Source organism: Odontesthes bonariensis, chromosome 8 (genome assembly GCF_027942865.1).
Source record: "Odontesthes bonariensis isolate fOdoBon6 chromosome 8, fOdoBon6.hap1, whole genome shotgun sequence".
In the NCBI taxonomy this organism is placed as follows: Eukaryota; Metazoa; Chordata; class Actinopteri; order Atheriniformes; family Atherinopsidae; genus Odontesthes; species Odontesthes bonariensis.
This window is the reverse complement of record NC_134513.1, coordinates 33,462,025-33,473,292: the sequence shown is the minus strand read 5'-3', so window position 1 is coordinate 33,473,292 and position 11,268 is coordinate 33,462,025.

Genomic DNA, 11,268 nt, shown 5'->3' with positions numbered 1-11,268 from the left:
GTTAATTTTCTGTTACACAGCCTTTAAAATGTTTAACAAAAGCGTTATTAGTTGTGTATTGATTTAAATTCATTTATAAAACCCTTAAAGGCAGGGTAGGGGATCTTTTTCTGGAACATTTTTTTACATATTGCTTGAAATACTCTTCACACCCCCATTGCAACCAATTAATTAAAAGTTTTGACACAAATATGAAAAGTTTTAGTGGCCTCTAGAACGTACAATCTAGGAAAAACAGTATCCTGTTTTCATCATTGTGAACGGACCGTTCACAATGATTGGATTCTGATGCCGTCTATCAAACTGCAATCTGCTCCTCCCTCCCCCTCCCCCTCCTTCCCCCTCCTTCCCCCTGTGCGCGTACCCTGCTCCGTGAACGAAGCTTGGCAGGAAGCTAAACTAGAGCCAGCTTGGCTAGCATCTAGCATTATTAAACGTATAGTTAGCATATACTAAATACTAAATACTAAATACGGCAACGATCGATGCTTGCTGTCAGAACAGCGCTCGTGCACCTTCGTGCTCGTGCGCGTTCATGTACTCTAGAGGCGTGCCTTCGGGGGGAAAGTGAAGAAAAGGGTTGGGACTTTTTACCTGTGTATTTTCAAAATGCAGCTTCGCTGGACTCAAAATCCAGGATCTCCTACCCTACCTTTAATAAGATGTATGTGGATGTAAATATGACGATTGATATATGAGGAAAAGGCAAAGAAATCTTTCTTAAATAATTCAAGGTAAACACAAGAAACTTGTGCTAAAGAAAAAAATGGTCCAGACTCAGTGAATAATTCCCTATACTCCCTATGAGAATGAGGAGTCACGTGACTCCGGTCGGCCGGTCGGCCATGTTGGCAGAAGAATCTATTGGTTGCCAGGGGCAACGCCATTAACTTAACGGATATCTTCCCGCATTTGTCATTTCGGCAGGGCAGAGACGAATACAAAAGAAAGAAAGAAAGCAAAGCAATGGAGAGAGATAAGGCGAAAGAAAAGGGACCTTGCAGGGACAAGCTTATTACAAGCGCAAAGCAGCGGTATTTGGAGAAACTGTCCAGCATCCAAAATATTGATCCTTACGAGCTCCCTGCAGCAGAATGGCACAGAGACCTGGACCAGTTACCTCCGTGCACATATATGGACATAGTCAATTATCTTGTCTTTGGTGGTAGTTACTACACTATGCAGGAGTTTAAAAGTCACAAATCTTTAGAATCGTACGAGACTTTCTGCTGTGGCTGGGTGCAGCACTTGGCCATCTACAAGCCTCCAGGTGGCTCTGGTGATGATAACAGCGTTGTACTGGCTGACAAGGTAAGGTTCTTTTCATGCATTTTAGTGTGTTGTAATTACATTGCATTGAGACACTTCTTGACCAAAATGACAATGTAATTAACTGCGACTTGTTTTGTAAACACTAGATTAACGAGATGTTCAATGTACACAAACGTTTCCAATGTTTTGATGTATGCTAAAGCTTATGTTTAGGTATTTAGTTGTCATTTGATTTTAGCCCAACGACACATACTGTAGCAGGTTATTGTGTTGGGGGCTGCAAAGTGAACAAACCAGTTCTGTGTTGGCTAGGGTACTTATGTGTGATTGCAAGGCGTACATTCCTGGTTAGATTTAAGCCATTAACATTTTCAATGCAAGGTGTACATGTCCTGGTTAGATTACAGCCATTATCAATGTGTCTAAAGAGTAGACTGTAACTTGAAATAAATGCTTTTTACTGTTTAGTTTATTTATCTTTATTTATTTTACAGGTCCTGCATTCACGGAGACTCTGTGAGCCTCCACTTACCAGTCCAGTGGTATCACTTCAGTTGTTTTTTTTTTATCAAGTAGTGACGTAGCGTCCACAAAAGCTACAAAATTTCAGGTCATGCCTGAGGAAAACAGCAGTTACCAGCATCACAACATGGTTTTGAACACAATAAAGTGAATGTCTGTTGAAAGTCATGCGCAAGCTGCTCCCACTCGTCTGCTAGTGCCGCCTGCATACATACCGGTGTTGTGCCGAATTCGGCACCACTGCCGTCAGATGCACCGCCTCGCGGGAGCGAGCGCGCACCACTCGTTTGTTCAGAAAGTGAAGCATTTGCCTAAACAAACGCTGGGGAACATACTATTCTACGATTTAATTATTTATGAAGGAAATGGAAGAGAAGAACATCTGTTGCTTTCAGTGATTAAAAGTCTGAAGAGGGCTCCCCTCTTTGTCGGTGGCGTAGTGGGTTGAGCAGCCGCCCCATGAACAGAGGCTACAGTCCTCGCTGCAGCTGGCCCCTGTTCGAGTCCCGCACCGGACGGCCCTTTGCTGCATGTCTTCCCCATCTCTCTTCCCCCGGCTTCCTGTCTCTCTCCAACTGTCTATCCATTAAAGGCATAAAAAATATTTAAAAAATAAATAAATAAAAAGTCTAAAGAGTGTACCGATGTTCTTCTCAACACAAAATAGCGTTATAGCGAACGCAAAACAACACTTTTCTGTTCTGGGAAAATATATAACCCCTCGAAACAAGGTGAATATATTTGACTTGGGGTTTCACAAGACTAAAAATGATTCCAGCTTTTGTTGCAAGGTTCAAAAGTAAGTGCTTTTATTTGTGTTAACCTGTAGGCTATGTAGGTCGAAACAATAGCCTTCTGATCCTGAATATCACTATATGAAAATGTAATTTGATCTATGCCTGATAGACAAGTCATAGCATCTGTGTGTTTCTCACCATTAAAGGACATATTCTCATATTCAATAGCTACACTTGTTTTTAAGAAATTAAATATTTTTCTTGCTGCTTTATAAGATAAAATACAATAAACCAATCCACCACTAACATATCTGTTATCAGACCTATCAAACTCATACATATATTGGCACCAAATTCATGCAGTTAACAGTACCTAATGCTGAGGTTAAAGAAATAAAATTGTGCAGATGGGGAGTTTTTCATGGCAGGCCTTGTGTTCCCTTTCCTGTGATACAGCATGTACCCCCTGCTTAACTCTTACTGTAAAGCTGCCACATGCACTAATCTGGTTAAACACACTAGTCTTATCTGTGTACTGTGAAAAGCATCTGATGTTTTATTTAATGAAGATATCTGTTATTTTAAATCAATCTGATATTATGTCGGTACAATGTAGCTTCTGATGTAGTGAACTACTTTTCCCCACATTTTTGTAGCTTAGCTCACTACATTTCTAGTGGTGGTAGCTTTAGTGTAGTGAAGCTTAATTTATGGTTGAGTAGCTGATAGCTTAGCTCACTACATTTTACAAGTAGCTTGCCCAACACTGATCCTACTTCCACTTGACAGATTCTAACCTTCCATCCTCGCTGCTCTGCTTCTGCCCCAACTCCACATACCTAAGCTTTTTCCTTTCATATGCTTCTGCTACTAATTCCTCCTAACAAACAGTCAGCTCTATGAAATAGACTCTCATTCTACTCCTAGACCACAAGACTATATCAGGCCTTAGATTTGTAGAGGGTATCTCCTGGGGAACAACAAGCTTACTTCCTAAATCTACCTGCATCTCCCAATCACAAGCATCCTCCAAGCTGCCGTGCCTCCTTACCGTCTTATTAACTTTCTCCCCCTCTTGAACAAACTGAATTTTAACTCTCTTCACCTTAGACCCTCCTAAGTTTACCTGCCTTCGTTTATCTTCAATACCTGCAGCTAAGCTTCTTAATACTTGGTCATGTCGCCATGTATACCGGCCTTGTGACAGACTAACCTTACAACCTGACAAAATATGCCTAAGAGTTTCAGTACCTGAATATAGTCATAAATTTATAATCCACATCTTGAGAAGTCGGCAGGGACTAACGTTAAAGGGACCAATCCCTGTTTTAGCCTAGATAAACATTTACTTTGGCTGTCACGTCTCTAATAAGGATGCTTTTGAGTGCACGTGGGGCCCATAAGGTTTAAATTTGGCCTGCAGATAAGGGTCCCAATTTTGGTTTGTCCGCAGTTTCCACGGTGGCCTCACCTGTGTTTGCCCATATGGGTTTCAAGTTGCTGTGTGGCTTTAGTTTGACTTTGCATTTAGACAATTTGAATGTGAACATTCTTTTACTTTGTGTGATGTGGTGAACTGTACTGCCTTTGGAACAATTTAAAGGTTAGGGTAACCCTAACCCCTAACTCTCAAATTGCACTTTGACACCCTTATCTGCAGCCCAAATTTAAGCCTGTGGGCCCCACGTGGACATACAGGCTGAGTGAACGCCAAACACTGTAATCTCTATTCAGAGTCAGACAGATTGCCTCACTGTTACTACACAACATCCATTTATTTTTCATTTTCTAATGGTCGGGAAGCAGTACTTTTACATGTGTCGATCTCTAATCTGAAAACCTGACCTGCTCTGGGGAATCTTACAGTCACATTGTGATTCAACCTCCTGAGAAGTGAACCAGTTTTGTAATATCTAAAATCCAGAGCTGAACCTCACCAAGACACTTCTTCTGCTTCATAGTAGTTAACAGTTGCATTGAGACCACGGCACAAGACTAAAACAACTGAGGACATCTTGGGGTAATGACAAGAATGAGGAAATTAAACTCAACCTAGGACAGTGCATCCAGAAACTTAACAGAGGATACATGGAACACAAACTAAGTAAAACATGAGCACGAATATAAACAGAACACAAACTCCAAAAACAGAATCCAGCAGAGAGGACTGACGACTAAAAGAGAATGCACAAAGAAAAAACTAAATACCAAAAACAAAAAATATAACATATGGACTCACACAATTTATATATTGTGTCAGGCTCACAATAACAAAAAATGTAATATATAGACTTGCACAATTTATTCATTGTGTCAGGCTCACAATAACAAAAAATACTTAGTTAAGTGTCGTAAAATCCAAAAAGGTTACTCTCAGATCATGAAAAAATGAAAAATCAAATAATTGAAAATATATATATTTTATTTACAGGCTACATTAGACATCGAAATAAACAGAAAAACTCAATAAATCAAATAAGTGAAAATAGATCAAATGAAATTGCACTGAAAAAAGGAGACTGGCCATCTCATGGATTTATTTAAGCATCTTGGGTGTATTTAACACAATTGCCTCATGTTCTAAAGTTAAGCTTAACTGTATAGTGTAGAAACTACATGATATGCAGAGAGGGTACATGAATTTGTTCAGATCATGTTGAGATGAAGTGAGTCAATAATATAGCGGTGTTAATTATCGCGATACGATACCGCACGCAATCTCGTCTTACGCGCTTTGCATTGTTGGTAGAAGAAGAAGGACACCGTCTCATTGCAGTGAGTTTATTTGCTTGCGTTGTTTTATCAGGATGTTTCATTTGATTTTGATTTTTTTTGTGGGAGTGGGAGTGGGAGCCGTTAATTTTATAACTAACTTACTATTATTACCAGGGCTGTAGTGGAGGGTAAACGCACGTAAACGCCGTTTACGCACCTCTGGAATTTAGGAAATAGCGTTTACCCACCTCTAAATAGCGTTTACCCACCTCTAAATAGCGTTTACGCAGCTCTTAATGGCAATTACGCACGTCAAAGTTCCCTGCGCCTTGTGATCTGCCGTTGGAATACAGTGAACCCTCGCTATAACGCGGTTCACCTTTCACGGTCTCGCTGCTTCACGGATTTGCATCGTGCATTGTGTTCTGCATTCTGATTGGCTAAACAGTCTCTCCGCTTCTTCTCTACCTGTGTGTCAATAACGTTGTGGTTTAATATGTACACGTACACGTTCATTACAGTTCTCAAACATAATCGATGGTGGCATGTCGGTATATATAAATATTTTTGCCCAGAAGAAAAAAGAGCGACAACAACTACCGATCTATGCTCTTCTCTCGAAAAAAACACACCTGCACCGCGGGCTTTAGAAGAAAAAAACGCTACAGAGCGGAGTCAGGATGCAGCAGCTCAGTCAGAAGAGCAGTGAAATACACGTGAGTCACTATTTGTCCCACTGTACTTTGTATTTTTTTTCAAAATCATTTTTCATTTTCTCCCGTTCTAATCCAATGACTCGGGTCGCGGTGGGGCAGTGCTGATCTCAGCAATTTGAAGCCTTCAGTTCGTATTGATGATGAAAATGATTATTTTACAGTACAGTAGTTATTTGTAAAAAAAAAAACATTTATACAGTACTTTTATTTGTTAAACAAATGCTTGGGCCTGTAAAACGGCTTTGTTCTTTGGTTTCAATGCATTATGCAGTATTTCATTGTATAATAATTGTAAAAAAAAAAAAAAGGTTTCTACTTCACGGATTTCGCCTATCACGGGTTCTTTTTGGAACGTAACCCCCGCGAAAAACGAGGGTTCACTGTAATCCAAAATAAATTTGGTGTCCTGGAAATGAAGTCCTGGCTGGTGAAGCACAGGGGAGCCATGGACCCCAGAACACGCCCCTGCAAGGCAGAACCTGACGTAGCGGACAAGGAGGCCCTCTGGGCACTACTTTAAAAAGCATGCATACTAACACACACACACACACACACACACACACCATATCTACTGTAGATAGTTCTTACTCTACACATACTTTTCTTTACTGTTGAAATTTGAAATTTAATAAACTACAAACTACAAACACATTTGTTGACTGTCATTGATTTAATATGACTTTAACTGATAACGTCATGGAATATGGCCAGGACAGCCATACAGATTCGCGACACCTTGCGTTGCTTTGTGCTGTGTCACGTCACGTTGCGTTGCGTCGCGTCACGGTCTGTCTGATCAAAAAATTCATAGTTTACCCACCTCTAATTTGACCACTACAGCCCTGATTATTACCTTCACTCCTGGTGTCCAAAACAGTCAGCAGCATCAGTCATCCAGCTCCAACTGTTTAATAATCCACCGATATTATTCCCGTTTACATCCCGTTCGCGGCCACCGTGTTTCATCCATTTGCATTGTGTGGTAAAATAAAGTTTTAGCTAGCTTTAGCCTCTGCTCCTGGTACCGAGTCCAGACAGTCTGTGACACACCGCGTGTCAGATTTTGCTTTCCCCGGTCTTTAAGTAAGTGAACTCCACTCCCTGGTGTGTGCGTATGTTTATTGAAATACAGTTTTGCAATGCCTTGTATTTTGTTTTTGTTTTGCTGCAGATTGACAGACAAACTCAAGTCCGCAACTGGAGTCAGCTGATGTGAACGTGGGCTCAAGTTTTTGAGGTGAGAACAGGACGTTGTATTTGCTTTTAAAGTTATGGTAATTATAATGCATTACAAATTTTAATGAATCGCCTAGCAAGTGCATACACACACTGGCCATCTCATTAATACATCTGTGTAATCAAATACTGCCATAGATTCAACTTTAACCTGTATATATAGTTTAGCTGGTGTGGTCTACTTGAGTGAACTGTTTCTGAGTGTTTCGGATATTTTGCCCCAGTCATGTATGGGAACAGATTGGACAAAATATTAGAAAAATGTTCAATACAGTAGGCTACACTCCGTCACTATAAAATATATTAACTCTAACTAACATTTATCTAACCTTTTGCAACCAGTAATTGGTTTAACCCTGCCCCACATCTGGTTAGCCAGCCTGAGGAAAGCGGCTTGGACTTTTGTCTGTGTATTTTCAAAATGTGGCCTGCTCGAACTGTTTTTCCAGGATCTCCAACCCTACCTTTAATCCTTCTTTGTTTCTACTTTTACAGTGAATTGTGTTCCAGGGACCAGTGAGTGAATGTGGCAATGCAAAACCTGCCCTTCAGTTTTTCAAAGTAGGTCCCATATTCTAAAGCACTATCGAGTCAGACATAGACATTATGGAAATACGGTCGTATTCCATGTGTGCATGCAAGTTGCCCATGCACTTTTAGAACGTGGAATGCACTGTTAATTCATTTGAATAGATGTCATGTTATTAAAACTAGTCGTCATCAATCAGAGAAATGTACATTTAGTTGCCATTTGTGTCCCTGTAGGGATCTTGTGTTTGAGAGGGATTACTGGACTCACGTTAATGCACATTTGAAGAAAAATGAAGTTGTAACGTGTATGTTCTTGGATTGCAAATTTCAAACAAACATCTTAGGATCTTTTAAATCCCATAAGAGCAGAAAACACCGGTCTTTTTCACCAAAAGATTTTAAACCAGGAATTGTAGTATCAGCCACCCTTGCTTCCCCAGAATCTGCTTCAAATACGTCTGATGATGACATTGGTGAGGATGCTCAACCAGGTAGCGGTGCTGGTGCTCTAAATGACCTCCCAGATGTAATCGAGCACAGTTTGGCAGCAGCTTTGTTAAAATTAGAACATTTTTCCCATGTACCAAGCAGAGCAATCAATGATTTTTTTTTGGTAGAACTTCACCACTTAAATGGCTGTCTCTTAAAATATCATGCTGAAGGTGTTCTAGTGGACATTTTTCAGAAGCACAAGCTCCAAGTTGACAGAGCTGTCATAGATGAAATAATCTCCTCTCTGTATTCAGCAAATCCTCTAAATAAGGCCATAGAGAAGGATGGACCTTTGAGTTCTGCATATCAACGTAAGCAATATTACAAGGCAAAATTTAATGTTGTTGAACCAGTTGAATATACTTTGGATGCGAAAGAAAACAAAACATTCCAGTATGTCCCCATCCTAGAATCCCTGCAAGTGCTGCTGAGTAGGAAAGATATTGTGGACAAGATTGTTAGTTATCACAAAACACAAAGGGAGACAGAGACTGGAAAAGGAATTGTGTACAGGTCTTATAAAGATGGTCTGCATTGTAAGGAAAATAGTTTGTTGTCAGGGGAAGACCTTAGTTTATCCATAACTTTGTATGCTGATGACTTCGAGGTCTGTAACCCTTTGGGCATCTCCCGCAAAACCCACAAACTTTGTGCTGTGTATTGGGTACTGAGTAACCTTCCCCCAGGGTCTCATTCTAGTTTGTCCTCAATTTTCCTTGCCATTTTGTGTAAAACGGACAGTGTAAAGTCATTTGGTTATGACAAGGTTTTCGAGCCCCTAATACACGACCTGAGGTCTTTGGAAGTCGATGGCATTTTTGTCCCACAACTGAACAAATCACTGAAGGGTACAGTGCAGACTATTGCTGCTGACAATTTAGGAGCACATGGAATAGCAGGTTTTGTGGAGAACTTTACAGGCCCCTACTTTTGTCGTTTTTGTACAGCACCAGCTTCAGATATTCAATCGCATGAGGTTAGGTCAGGAAATTTCAGCCTCAGAACAAAAGAAACACATGAAACCCATGTCAGAGCAGCGCTAGATAGTGGCAAGAGCTTTTTGGGAGTGAAAAGAGCCTGTCCTTTTACTGGAGCACTGTCTCATTTTCATGTTGTTAGTGGCTACCCTCCTGACATTGCTCATGATCTTTTCGAAGGCGTTGTGCCTGTTGAAATAGCACATTGCCTCACATTACTAATATCAAAGAAGTATATCACCTTGGATGATATAAACAGTTCCATTCTGCATTTCCCATACAAGTGGACAGACAAAACCAATAAGCCTCATACTTTGGCACAAAATCTTTCAAGCAGGAAAACCATAGGGGGCAATGCCCATGAAAATTGGAACTTGTTAAGATTGCTCCCATTTCTAATTGGCCCCAAGATTCCTGAACATGAGCCAGTATGGCAGGTCTTGTTGGATCTAAAACAGATTGTTGAGCTAATGGTTGCCCCAGTTCACAGTGATGAGTCTGTCGCATACCTTAAGAGCAAAATTTCAGATCATCGACAAAGGTATCAAGAGGTGTTTCCTAACAAAAAGTTGCTCCCGAAACACCACTGCATTGAGCATTACCCACAACTGATACAGCTTTTGGGGCCTCTCGTGGGACTTTGGACCATCAGATTTGAGGCAAAGCACAGTTTCTTTAAAAAAGTTATGAAACACACCAGTTGCTTTAAAAACGTGCCTCTGTCTCTTGCTGTGAAACATCAGATTATGATTGGTTACCACTTGTCATCTCCAAATATTGATAAACCAGTGCTTGATGTGTCAGATGTATCCACTATCCCATTAGATGTTTTGAAGGAAGAGCTAGCTCAAGCTTTTAAACAGAGAGATCCTGATGTATCTGAAATAAACCTAGCAAAAAATGTTTGGAGCAAGGGAATAAACTACAGACCAGGTATGATAGTGGCATATGGTTCTGAGGGTGGCTTGCCTGAATTTGGGGAAATCCATCAAATACGCATTTTGCAGCAGAGACTGTTTTTTGTGTTGAAACTGCTGTGTGGATGGTATTGTGAGCATTATGGAGCCTTTCAGCTGACTCCATCTCCGGCACGAGAACTTGCTCTTGTGGAAATCTCCAAACTGGTTGATGAGTATCCACTGGCTGCCTATGTAGTTGGGGGGTGTGCGGATGGTGACCTTGAAGAGATCAATCTGTGTGTTATGGTAAGATAATGTATAAATCATTGTGCCTACAGTTGCATACAGTCTTTAAAAGGAGGCCCAGGGTTGTCATGGACACACGATTCCAGCGAAAGCAATTAACTTATATATATATATATATTTTAAAAAAAAAAATTCTAGAATTTGAAATGGTTTGGAATTATTTTATATTTTAATATGCATGACTGTGGGCTCTTTGTCCTTTCCCTTTGCCACCTCTCTTTCTCTCCTCCTGTTCTGCTTCTTCCTTCTCACCCCCTTTCCTCATCCCTTTCCTTGTTACCTTTCCCCCTTTCTTTCTGCTCATCCTATCTCTCTCTCCCTCCATCTCTTTCCTCATCAGCCTCCTGTTGTCTTCTCTGTCTCCATTCCATCTGCTCTTGCCACTCTTCCCTTCATCTCTTAGATCCTTATCCTTCTTTTGTCTTCTCTCTGTTCATCTCTTCTTATTTCCGCTCCTTTACTCTCACCTCTTTCCTCTTCCTCTCCTACTGCTCCAATCAGAACCTCAGTTTTGTACCCTATGATCACTAAAAAATGTTATGGAAAAAGTTGAAAAATTAATGTATGGAAACCCTGGAGAGCACTCTTTTTCAATTCTGTTTTGAGCCTGTAGCGTACTTCATCACTCCTCTGGTATTGTCCTGTGCTTTCCTCAGCCTCTGAATATTATCACAGGGATATCTTTGTTGTACTCCGTGTTTAACCTTGTTTGTGTGGGAAATGGTGATGGGATATCATGCACTCATGATTGTGATGAAAGGAATGGAAGGACTGTGTTGGGCAACACTAGAAGACGGTGTAAAAAAAACAAAACACAAAAACATTGTTTCCTCTGCTGTCACATACTAATGTGCATGGGAAACCC